Raw genomic sequence first — 13476 nt, forward strand, 5'->3', positions numbered from 1 at the left:
GCTATTTTCTGATGTAAAATGCTCAAAGCACTTGAATGGAAAAAGAAAATCTCTACACTGTTTGTTTTAATAATATACATCAAATTTTGCCCTGTATCATATATGATATTAACTAGATAGATCTCTCCTGTGGAGTCAAGACATTTGCAAATATGATTAAAAAATGAATATGCAACAAAACTACAGAATGTCACATTTTATTATTAGGTCTTTCGACACATACATGTTTTACCAAATAAAATGGACAGCACTTTTAGAGTTCATCCCACTATTTGATGTGAGCATAATTATAGGAACAGTTGAATTTAAGGCAGATGTAAAAGAAGGTTTAAAAGCTATTTAGTTGCAGATCCCTTGCATGCAATCAGAGCAGTGAGTCTGCAACCCATAGACATCACCAGACTCTTGGTCTTATGCTTTGAAATGTTTTTCCCCAGCCTTTAAAGCAGCCAATTCCAACTGTTGCTTGTTTTGGGGAGTTTTTGTATTTAGTCTCCTCTTCGGCTGGTGAAATTAATGTTCAATTGGATTTAAATCTGGAGATTGATTTGGGCAATCTAAGACTTTACATTTCTTTGCCCTGATAAAGTCCTTGACTGAACTGGCAGGGTGTTTTGGGTCATTGTCCTGATCCAATATGAAGTGCTTTCTAATGAGTTTGGTGGCATTTTCTTGAATATTGGTAGCCAAGATAATTTTTTATCCTTCCAAATTCATCCTGCTACTGCCATCATACATTAAGTCATCATTAAAATTAAGAGGTGCTGTTCTAGAGACATCCATGAATGCCCATGCCATGACACCACCTCCACCAAAGTGAAAAAAAAGTGAAAGTCAAGATATTTGCCAAGTATGGTAACCCATACTCGGAAATGGTGCTCTGCATTTAACCCATCCAAGTGCACACACACAGCAGTGAGAAGTGAACACACACCCGGAGCAGTGGGCAGCTATATATCCAACACCTGGGGAGCAACTGGGGGTTCAGTGCCATGCTCAAGGGCACTTCAGCCATGGATATTGAGGGTGGAAGAGAGCGCTGTTCATTCACTCCCTCCCACCTACAACTCCTGCCAGCACCGAGACTCGAACCTGCAACCTTCGGGTTACAAGTCCAAATCTCTAACCATTAGGCCACAGCTGCCCATTAGCTTTACAGATGAGATTGTATGCTTAAGATCATTTGCAATTGCATTTTTTCTCCACACTTTTGCTTTCCAATCAGATAAAGGTCCATCTTTGTCTCATCGGTCCATCAACTCAATGGTTACAAAACTCTGCTGGCTCACATTTGAGAAGAATCTTGCCTTTCTACTTTTGGTGCTGATCAGAGGTTTGCATCTTGCTGTGTAGCTTCTGTAATTCTGTGTCAAATTCTCCTGCGGACTGTAGATTGACAGAGCATCACCCCAGCTTTCTGGAGGTTGTTGGTGATTTTACAGACATGTATTTTAGGGTTCATTTTCACAACTTTTATGATTTGTCTGTCATCAACTACTGTTGTTTTTCTCAACCGATTAGGTTGTCGTTGGTTGCTGATGTCGCCGGTAGTTTCCAAACTCTTGATTTCTCCATGCCCTTTGTTTTACCTATAGTTCTAATTGACTTCCTCTTTTCTTTTAGCATCCAAATTGCTTGCATTTCTTTCAGAGTCAGTTTCCTCGTCTTCATCCTGGTTTGTGTGTCATCATTGAATGCAAGACTTAGAATGCAGAAGCATTGGATATAACTGATAAGACACTTTGACAGATTTTAATATAAGAAGAATTAATGCAACAGGACACAGTTGAACACTTAGAAAGACCTGTGAGGCAACTGTTCCAATACTTATGCTCACATCAGACAGGGAGATAAAACTCTAAAAGTGCTGATCTTCTTAGCTGGTAAAATATCTTTGTGTTGAATCACCCAATAATAAAATTTGACATTCTGTAGTTTTGTCTCATATTCATCTTTTATTCATATTTACAGATTTCTTGACTCGACAGCAAACAGAACAATTTTGTCTTTACTGTTCCAATACTTATGGAGGGCACTGTATATATATACACACACAAACACATATACATACTCTGTGCAACAATTTGTATGCTTTTTGTAGGTCCATGATAAATACACATATAAACAATACATATTAAGGATTTCATTTATGGATGCATATGCATTTCTTTCATATGAATGTAAAAAAAAACACTTTGAGTGAATCTGGAACATACAGATACACATATCAGAATTTATTTATTTATAAAAATAAAAAAAAATGCTTTCCATTTAGATATTTAGATATCTCTCATGAGTGGAGTTAAGCACACAAACTACATTAAATCATTATCCAGAAGTTATAAAAAATTACATGTATTTATGATGTGCTGCTTTTAGAGCACTTTTATCGTTTCCTACATTTCAACATTTTAATGACAGTGAGGATTGATTAGCTGTGAAAACTCTGCATTAAATTTGTGCTCTATACTGCAGAAATCACAGTCTGAGTTCAACGTCTTTTACATATTTTAATGATAATGAGATTTGTGATGGTTTGACTCAGAAGATGGCTTAGCAACATACACTTGCAAACTCATTCGGTGGCCGGTTCAAACAGATATGATGACCTGTTCCAACAGCAGCTGCTCACAGCAGTCAATATGTGCACTTTCTTCTCTTACTTCACAATATCTGCAGGTCTGTGTTTGTGCTATCAAAACCTAAAGTGATTCTGATCTCAAACACTTACTCAGGCGGGAGTCAAAAACAAACCTTTGAGTACATACTTTGAAGGAAAGAAAAACTCAAAAGAAAACAAACCTAAACTTATTTTTTGTATCATGCAGTAGGGTATTTGTGTATTTGAGTTTTTTTTTTTGATGTGCTTCATCATCAGTGGTGTGTGTTTTCTTTCGTTTATATAATAATATTTTTTTGTTGTTGGTGGGAATGGTGTTTTTTTACTACAATCCTAACTGAGCACACCTGAAACAAGCTAGTTAAGGTCTTTAGAATGATTAGAAACTGCTGAAATCTTCAAATACAAAAACAGAACACCCCTTCACTAAAACAATTAAAAACCAAGACCAACTGATGTGTTGTTTGCTCACTTGACATTTCAGATTCCTAAACCAGATTCCTGCAGGAACTGCTGTATTTCAGTACACTGAGACTGCATGGGCACTGACCTTATAGTGCCGATATTCAAAAGCATCTGGCTCAAAGGGCGGCTCATACTTCCTGATAATTCCTCAGAAGCAGAACCTCCACATCATGATAGCTGCTCATCCACCTGTGACAATAGAGAAAAGATGTACACAGTCTGTTTTACTCCTTTCTCACTCTGCTGTCCAGTCATAAAAGATCTCATTTTACCATTTTACAGAGAACTCTGGGTGGTTTTGTACCTGAGGAGCCGCTCTCATGGGAGCTGTTTGACGCTCAGAGACTGAGGCACTGCAGGAAATGAGAGCGAGGACAATGAGGAACATGGGGAAGTTTTATGAGTTAAGTACACTACTGTTCAAAAGTTTGGGGTTGGTTAGATTTCTTTTTTCACCAAAGCTGCATTTATTTGATCAGAAATACAGTAAAAACTGTAATGTGAAATATTATTATAATTAAAAATAACTGTTTGAATATGTTAAAATCTAACTTATTGCTGTGATCAAAGCTGGAATTTTAGTATCATTACTCCAGTCTTCAGTATCACATGACCCTCAGAAATCATTCTAATATACAGGTTCTCAGAAATAATCACATTTGTTTTGCTTAACCTTTGTACAATTATTCTAAAAAATAAAGTTAAATATCATACAAAAAAAAAGTAATGCATATTATACACAAAGCATCGGCCTGAGTAAATTTTGCCACTACAGAATTGTGACTGCACAAGTGGTGTAGTAATTTAGGAGGTGAATATACTGTGAAATTACATACAATATATGGCATAAAATTTGAAAGTATAACATTTGAACGTCTCTGAAACCTCAATCAATAAAGCATTTTTTTTTAAACAATGACTTTTACAATACTAAAATGTTATTGCAACCATATGTAGCCTATGAATTCATAAAAACTAATATTTTTCAAATAAAGAGAACTTGGAGTGTGTGGGCTGCTGTTGGTGCTTGAATTTGTTCTTCATGATTAATGAGGTCCGGGTTTAGGAATATGCTAGAAGTTACAATTTTAAAAATGTGTAATTTTGTTTCTCTATTTAACAACATTAACTTACAATACTGAAAGACGTCTTCCCTCAGGTAGATTGCATGTTTTCTTGCCTAGCTGGATGTTGTGCTTATGATCAATAATTACGTTTTTTTGCATTCACCCAAAATGATTTGGCGAAATCAAAATGCGGATGGTGAAGGGGATAGCCATGAGCGGGAACCGCACGATCTGTGAAGCGGGAGCGACCAGGCAGCAGAGGATTCTGCAAAGTCTAAAAGCCTTCCTTGAGTGGCTACGTTTGCAATTCAAACAATGATTTGTGCAAAAATAATGATTTATATTTGTTATTTGTATGGTCTAGATAGTCACACAGTGAAGTTGTGTCGTAAATGGCACCGCTGTCAATGCTTTCGACCAGACCCTTGATGAAGACATTACTGGTAGGGGTACCATCACGCTGAGAGCGCATGATCTTTATTATTTTGCCCAGGTCTGAAAGATGAGGGTGCCCAGGGCATGTTCAGCTGAAAGAGAGGTTTAATAACACACAATAAAAGATAAAAGAGAGTTGATTGATTGGCTTTCATAACAGATGCTTTCAAATGTCATTTTACATTGTTACCAGATTGTCATTGTTACACAGTCAGTACATGCATCTGATAAAATTCACTTGCATGTTTAACCAAATATAAATAAATTCCAAGGAGAGCACAAAGTGTCTGTGTCCCTGCACACTCGTGTAACGGGGACGGTTAAGACATGCCCTGGGGCTCAGAGCCATGGGGGCCCACAAAGATCCCATAAGGGACCTCCTGAGCATGATCTCAACTGAGGATCCTTGAAGCAACAAACAAACCCCATTTTGTGAAAGACATTCAATTTTTGTTTAATTCAATGTTTGTTTCTTTGTTTCTTTGAAATAGTTTTAGTTGAATAGTTAATAACAGTTTTTAAAAATGATACAGGCTTTTATGGCTCATATACAGTACTCTGACATAGTGAGAATGGAGCGCAAACTCGAGGAGGAAAACATTAATGTAGAGATCAATAGTGAGCAAAAATATGCAATTTGGTGCAGTTGCTGATATTTATATGACCAAAAGAGATGAAATTCTGATAGCTAGTAAATCAATTAGATTTTTATAATAACTGACTACTTACATAAAATAAATTTAAATTTCAGCTGTCACTCTATATCCCTCAATAATAGGTCATCATTATATGTTTTATGCTCAAACCTCTGTAGTTTTTATTGTGGGGGCAAAACAGTGATGATTGAGAGTTAAATAAATGTTCCTCATAAGTCTGATGATCATATTTGTTAATCACACGTTAACATGATTTTCTAAAACCTTAGTTGCTTCAGTCTAATTGTTTATCTTAAAATATTACTAACAATATAAAAGCTGTTCTTACTTTCACTTATAAAAATAATTAAAGATTTCATGGCATAAAGACAAATAAACTGTGTTTTACACTAAAAAGCCCTTTTACTTGCTACTGTTTAAAAATAAAGACGACATAAGGCATATATCAGATTGAGTACAACAGGTTTTTCAGCAAGTTTTTATAATGTTTAGAGATGTTTGAAATTTGCATTTGCAAAAATTTGCAAACATGATACAGTTTTTATATTTTGATATACTTTATGGTTAAAGCATACTTACAGCTTTTTCTTCCACACTTTAGTCATTGGATAGGACTCATATTTCACAGTTCCAAGATTTTGTATTTATTCCTTTATGCTTTCTCTAGGCAGTGAAATGTTTTTGTTTAGTTTTTTTAGGCTGTACGGGAGTAATTTTTGTGTACTGAACCTCTCTTTGCAAGGGTTTTTTTTTTTTTTTCTGTAAAGTGGTGATTCATTCAGTGCACACTTTCAGTTTCCTCACCCTCACTGTTGTGTTTTAGGAAGCTCCCAGAAGCTCTAGAATGTGAACGATCTTTCACGTGTTGGAGCCGCACAGGCCTCATAGCAAAATATTCTGCAATATAAAAGCCATTCTGTGTTTGGCTATAAAAATCAGATTGCTGAGAGGCTCTGCATCTGGTGGAGCAGAACTCAGCAGATGTCCTCCCACCCGTCTCCTCACCACTTACGACTTAACACTGGTATGAACTCTTCTCTGAAGCCCACTTTAACAGCATATCAGAGATAAGACTGCAACATTCAGATGATTAACTGGCAATAGAAATAAAAGCTTTAAAATACAGACAGCAGTCAGTGGTTTTATTCCTTTTAGCTGCACATGAGAAAATGTTTCAAGTGTGAAAGAACCATTGGCTCTGAAAGCTCAAGGCTATGCAGAATTTAATAACTGTTTTTTTTCTTTCAAGTGATTGTTTTTGTGACTACTAAAGTGGCATAAACTTAAAAAAAAATTTTTTTTTTTTTTAACTATTGTCCTGAAGTACAGTTCACACATAAGTTACTTTCAAACCAAACAGATTTATTTTGGTCAGTGCAGCCAAATTTTACATGACCAACTTGAACATGACCAAAATCTGCGTGGTAAAATGTCTCGAGGTTACTTATGTAACCATGGTTCCCCAAAGGGAACGAGACGCTGCATCAAATGCTTCGGGAATGCCCCCGGTGAGACCCTGTGCTGAAGCATGTGTGAAATCTGTCCAATAGAGAAGCGAGACGTCACGAGCAGGGTGAAGTGAGCAACCAAGGAGCATAAAGGCACATCCAGCCAATGCACATGTTAGCTTCTGCGGAAGCGAGTGCCTGCAGGGATGCAGGGAGTATGGCAGGGAGACGCAGCATCTCGTTACCTTCGGGGAACCATGGTTACATACGTAACCTCGAGACGTTCCCCTTCAGGGACTCGAGCTGATTTGTGAAAAGTGACGTGACATACAGCCAAGTATGGTGACCCATACTCAGAATTCGTGCTCTGCATTTAACCCATGCAAAGTGCACACACACACGGCAGTGAACACACACACACACCGTGAACACACACCCGGAGCAGCCATTTATGCTGCGGCACCCAGGGAGCAGTTGGGGGTTCAGTGCCTTGCTCAAGGGCACCTCAGTTGTGGTATTGCCGGCCTGAGACTCGAACCCACAACCTTAGGGTTAGGAGTCAAACTCTCTAAGCACTAGGCCACGACTTCCCCACTTGGGAATGAGAATACCCACTGTGCCATACGAGCAAGTACCTGTCTGATGTGTGTCTGGCAAACACATTAAGATTAGAGAACTTGGGACCCCGGGTTGGTGTCAGGTTCAAACTGTAAAACCGGACAATGTGTGTGGAGAGGACCATCCTGCCGCAGCACAAATATCCTGAAGGGGCCATGCCCACTGATAAGGCCTTGGAAGCCACCATACTCTTGGTCGAGTGCGCTCTGACCCCCATCGGTGACGGGAGGCCAGAGGACTCGTAGGCCAGCGTAATGGTCTCAACCACAAACCGATTCATGGTTTACTTGGTCACTGGAACCTCTTTCTTAGGAGGACTGAAGCAAATGAATAACTGATCTGCCTTATGCCACTGGGCAGCTCTGTGGACATAAGCTTCCAGTGCTCACACTGGAAAGAGCAGATTGAGTCTTTCCTGGACTGCTTCATGGAAGAGGAGAGGACAGAAGGCTTGCAGTACTATGGGACCTGGCGAAGAGGTGGGCACTTTAGGGACATACCCAGGGATCGGGTAAAGAAACGCACTAACCATGCCCGGGGTGAACTCCAGGCAAGACACTGCGAGTGCCTGAAGGTCTCCTATCCTCTTCAGCGAGGATATAGCAAGGATGAAGACTGTCTTCAGTGTGAGGAGTTTGTCAGAGACATCTTCAAAGGGTTCGAAAGGAGCAATGCACAAATCCTCCAGAACCACAGCCAGGTCCCACGAGTGCACCTTGGTGTGCTGTACTGGCCTCAGCCTCCGGATGCCACGGTGAAAATGTGTAACTAACGGGTGCTTCCCCAATGATTGACCACCTAGAAGGGCATGGTAAGCAGCTATGGCCGCCACCTAAACCTTCAGAGTAGAGGGGGATAACCCTGCAGAGAAACGGTCCTGCAGAAACTCCAGAACTGTACCAGTTGAGCAGTTGACTGGGTCTTGCAGTCACTGTCCACACCAAGAAGTGAAAAGCTTCCACTTCAAGGTGTACAGTTTTCTCGTGCCAGGAGCTCTGGGCTGGAGTATGGTCTCAACAACCTCAGTTGAGAAACCGGATGCTAGGAGCTGTGCACCCTCAGGGGCCACGCCCAGAGCTTCCATAACTCCGGGCAGGGGTGAAGGATGGTGCCCCCTGCCTGAGAGAGGAGGTCCCTCCTGATTGGAATCTCCAGTGGAGAGCCGTAGAGTAGTAACACAAGGTCCAAGAACCATACTTGGGTCGGCCAGAACAGGGCTACTAGTAGAAGACGAACCCTGTCCCAGCGTACTCTCTCTCTAGAACTCACGGGAGCAGAGCAATTGGGGGAAATGCGTACAGAAGAATCCTCGGCCACGTATGCACCATGAGGGAGAACCAGAGCGGACAGTGTGTCGCCAACACCTCGGGTTGGAGCCTCCATTCCCCAGGCCTCAGCCCCTGTCTCAACAGGATGTCTGCTCCATGATTGAGGCACCCAGAGATGTAGACTGCTCTGAATGAGAGGAGCTTTCCCTGAGCCCATAGAAGGATCTGGTGCACCAGCCTGTAAAGGGGGCGTGAGCACAGACCACCCTGCCGGTTGACCACCCTGCCAGTCAGCCCCCTTGAGAGCTGACCGTGCATGCCCCACTCTCAGGCAGACGATGCACAAATTTTGTGTATCCCCACCCGAGAGATAGCATGGGCAGGGAAGAACAACGACTTGAAACGTCATCCGCTTGATTTGCTATTACACTTGAATTTTCGCTTTCTATACAGAGTAATTCCTGACTGACTGAGTGCTTTTTGCATACACAGATACACATACACAGACGTGCTCACTGAAGAGCAGAAACTTTTTATGTGCATTGTAATTATTCACCTTTATGCTTCCTGGTTGCTCACGTCACCCCACGTGGACATTTTGCTTCTTTATTGGATTGATTTCACACATGCTTTAGTACGGGGTCTTGCTGGGGGCATTCCCAAAGCGTTCAACGCAGCTCGAGTTCCTGAAATACTGTATTTTGCGGAGCATGGTAAATGTGACTATTTCCCCTAAAATTGTTATACATTTTTCCCTTGAATTCCCTAAAATTCATAATGGTGATTCTTTCATTAGACTGAATTAGATCAAGTCTAAAGCAAAAGTGCTTTGTTGTCTTAAAAATTAATAATTGTTTAATATAATTATTTTCAATAATAATTCATATTAATCATATATATATATGTATGTATTAATAATATTTTGATTGGTCCTTTTTTATTTATTCTGAACAGGCTCTGTTACATTCACCCAAATTACAGATTATGCAAAAGATTCACTGAGGATTGAGAACTGATCTGATATGATCTGAAGAAAATCTACTTGTTCTTTTTAGAGCTGATCAAACAAATCTTTGGCCAGTGTGTCATTATATATTATAGAGATGTAATGCACAATATTACAAGTAAATGTGCTGTTCACAATTCATAGCTTGTCAGATTTTATGAATCCTAATCTTGTGATGGAGAAGAGCAGAAGGCAGTCTGTTTTACTTCAAAGGAATGAACCATGTGCCTCTTTCTGTTGTCTGGTGAATGAGGGTGGAGCTTTGATTGGCTGCTTTGTTTCAGCTCTTAATATTGCCGATGACAAAGGCACATATCACTTATTACAGATATTAAACATTTATTTTATTAATTGTCTACCATTTTGTAGCATGTTTGAACATTTGAATTTTTTACAGAGCATTTGGGGCTGCCTCAAAGACTCATGAAAGAGTATTGAGGTGGTACATGCCAAAACCAGTGACGGATGCTGTAGAAATACCACAATGTGACCTTTGTGTGACCTTTAATTGCCATTTATTTTCTCTGCTTTAAATTCAGTGACATTCTGTATGGATGGACAGATGGATGGTTACACAGACGGAGTGATTTTTCATCAAATGGGAGAATGTCTGATTTTCTGGAAGGTTCTATGTTATATTCTACGCAGTTCCATTATTGATTCCAACAAAATGTTCTCTTAATTCCAGAAAAAAAATTCAGATTGCAGTCTTGATCTAAATAGAAATGCTGTCAAATGGGGTCAGCAGTTTTTTGTTTGTTTGTTTGTTTGTTTATGTGATTGTAAAAATTATTTCACTATATTCGTGGTTTCTGCTGATGGAGAAATGGTTTAGATAATTACAGTAGCAGTACACATCATGGTGCCATCAGGATTAGGCTGTGTGGAAAATTATGTCGATGCAGTGTAAACATATTATATAACATCAACTGTAATGTGAAAGCATTGCTGCATCTGGCTCTTAAGCTACAGTTATTTTAGTTTGTATATTTACATATATCATAATCATTTAAAGGAACATCATAAAATGACACAAACATAAGAGTGACAATAAATATTTTCTTAGTGTCATGCTCTGTCTCATGTAAATGCAGAGTCTTTATTCGGGATTGTGGTGGCCTCTTGTGGTAGGAAATAGAAACGCATACATTCATATTCATACGCATGACAGATATTGGAGAGAAATAAATAGTATAATTAAAGGCATTCAGCCATATATATATATATATATATATATATATATATATATATTATAACAATTGATATAATAAGATAGGTATCATTTATTTTCAAAATATGTTCCACAGAAGAAAGACACACAGGTTTGGAATGACATGGGGGTGAGTAGCTAAATGATGACAGAATTTTTTTTTTTTTTTTTTATGGTGAACTAACCCATTAATAGTTTTAACATTCAACACACTTATTAAAATAATAGAACTTCACCAACATAGCCTTCATAATTGTAAAACTATGAAAAGCCACAGATTACGCCAAAAAATGATAAACGCAGCAAATTATTAATCGAATTTAAAAGAATAATTTAGATACCATATGAAAACTTACGTTGCTTAATGAAGGCGAGATGTAATTTTAAAATTTAATGAGAGGTTTCTGCTGATGGCTGAGATGCAGCTGGGTTTGAGCGACTTGGTCGTCATGGAAACGAAGTTCAAGAGCACCACTGAGCTACTCTTTCGTCCCTTAAGAGGCTGAACAGTGAATTTACAATGGCAGTGAATTTAACATTTGGATTTACACATAGTCTAGGCATATTAAGAGCTGACGCATAAAGCGGCTGACGCATTGTGCATGCGCACATGGTGTATCCCATTTGCAATGGAGTGCTGAAGAAACACGGTGACACCTGCAAATAGGTTCACAAATGTCAACACGGTGAACGTGGAAACTGATTTAAGCTGATCATTAGAGAAAATCAAAACCGCAAGAATTGTGTGTTCTTCAGAATCCAAAAGAAAGGGGACCACTTCCTCCAGAAAACTGAGGAAGAGTCTTTATGTTCAGACTGTGCTAACAAAGTCCTCGCTATACGTTTGAAACATTGGGCTACTTAAGAACATTAAAGAACAACATAATGTGGATGTTATGGGCTTATGGTGGCTTGCATAACTGAGGACATTAATATGTATATTAATAAAAAAATGTTTTTAAAAAATGCCCACAGAAACACCCCAAAACCCTGTGGAAGGCCTTCCGAGAAGGAGGGACCAACTCCATATTAATGTCTGTGTATTTAATGCAATGTCATAAGCCCTCTGATCCATAGTGGTCACTACAGTGGACAGATATTTAAAAGCCATTTTGAACCATTTAAGACATATTATGTCCCAAACACCAACTGGCGAACCCCTGAAGTGTTGTCTATGATTCCATTTAATTGTTGTCTTTGTATCTTTTTTATTTTTATTTATTTTAATTTTTTAAGATATGACATATATTCAAAATAGCGGCAGGAAGAGGTGTGCCTCAGGGATAAGTGTTGAATCCTTTTATTCTCAGAAAACCAGACAGCTACAAAAAAAAAAAAAAAAAAAAAATCAGCTAAATAGGATGTCAGCAATAGTTTAATCCAGATTTTAACAATATTTTTCTTTTACATTTTTTATGTGACAGAAAATAAAACAGTCCACTACAGTGGACGTCATGTACTAAAGGGTATTATTCTGCCTATATGGGCCTATATCACTGATCTATATAGATCAGTGGCCTAGATTCTGCCTTATTTTGTATGTTTCATTAAAATTTTGATATAGTTTACACTTGAATGGTTTTATTTAACAGAAATATTAAATAGTCTTCAGTTTTGATTATTTATTTAAATGCTTACAGCCTATATTTATTTATTAGGTCATATAAAAGTGTAAGCATGTATACATGTATACTTTATGAGTGCAGATATATTTGTGTACGATTGAGTGTGTGGTGGGAGGATGTGTGTGCTTGTGTGTGTTTGTATTAGCGCTCACGTGTATGAAAAGCCTATGCAGTTTTGGATTATTTGTTCAGTATTTTCAGAGCTATGTTTTAGTGGAACATCCTTCTTCTTCTCTAACAAAATGTGTGTATTTCCTTGTATTGAAGGATCTAATTTGAATTATTAACAACAACCATTCAGTATGACTTCAAGATAGCTAACAGGCATCTGCTTTGTACTTTATTCCGTTTCTTCATCTGTAGCATATTCTTCCATACAAATTGATCTCTCTCTCAATTATTAATTTCATATAACCTTATTAATTTAGGCCTACTTAATTACCCTTGTTTCATTTCTTCTTAAAGGGGTCATATGATGCGATTTCAATTTTTCCTTTCTCTTTGGAGTGTTACAAGCTGTTGGTGCATAAGGAAGATCTGTAAAGTTGCAAAGACTAAAGTTTCAAATATTAAAGTTTTAAAGTTATTAAAGTTTCGATATTCTTTATAAAAGTTAAGAGTCAACCACACCCTCCTAAAATGGCTCATTCTAACATGCCCCCACATGTCTACATCACAATGTGGGAAGATTTGCATAACGCCGACCAGATGTTCACGTAAAGAAAGAAGGCGTAACTTTTATTCTCGCTGTTGCCACCACTGCCACGTTGTGGAGACTCTGTGTGTTTCGTTGTGAAAGTTAAACTACTTTGTTTGGTATTTCAAAAGAGGACACAAGTAGAAATCAGTGGTTAAGTTGTATTTACAACATTGTTCAAGAACAGTTCGACCCAAATATTCAGATGTTTGCAGCACATTTTGTAGAGGATGAGGACTGTTTCCTGTGAGAGTAGCCTACAATGCCGGTGTCTGTTTCTATAAAGTGGGGCAGTTCCAACTTTGCAAGTACAGTCTGGCACTTCTGACTCACAGCCTGTAAGTACGTTTTCATATTTAAA

The sequence above is a fragment of the Cyprinus carpio genome, chromosome B3 (genome assembly GCF_018340385.1).
Source record: "Cyprinus carpio isolate SPL01 chromosome B3, ASM1834038v1, whole genome shotgun sequence".
Lineage (NCBI taxonomy): Eukaryota > Metazoa > Chordata > Actinopteri > Cypriniformes > Cyprinidae > Cyprinus > Cyprinus carpio.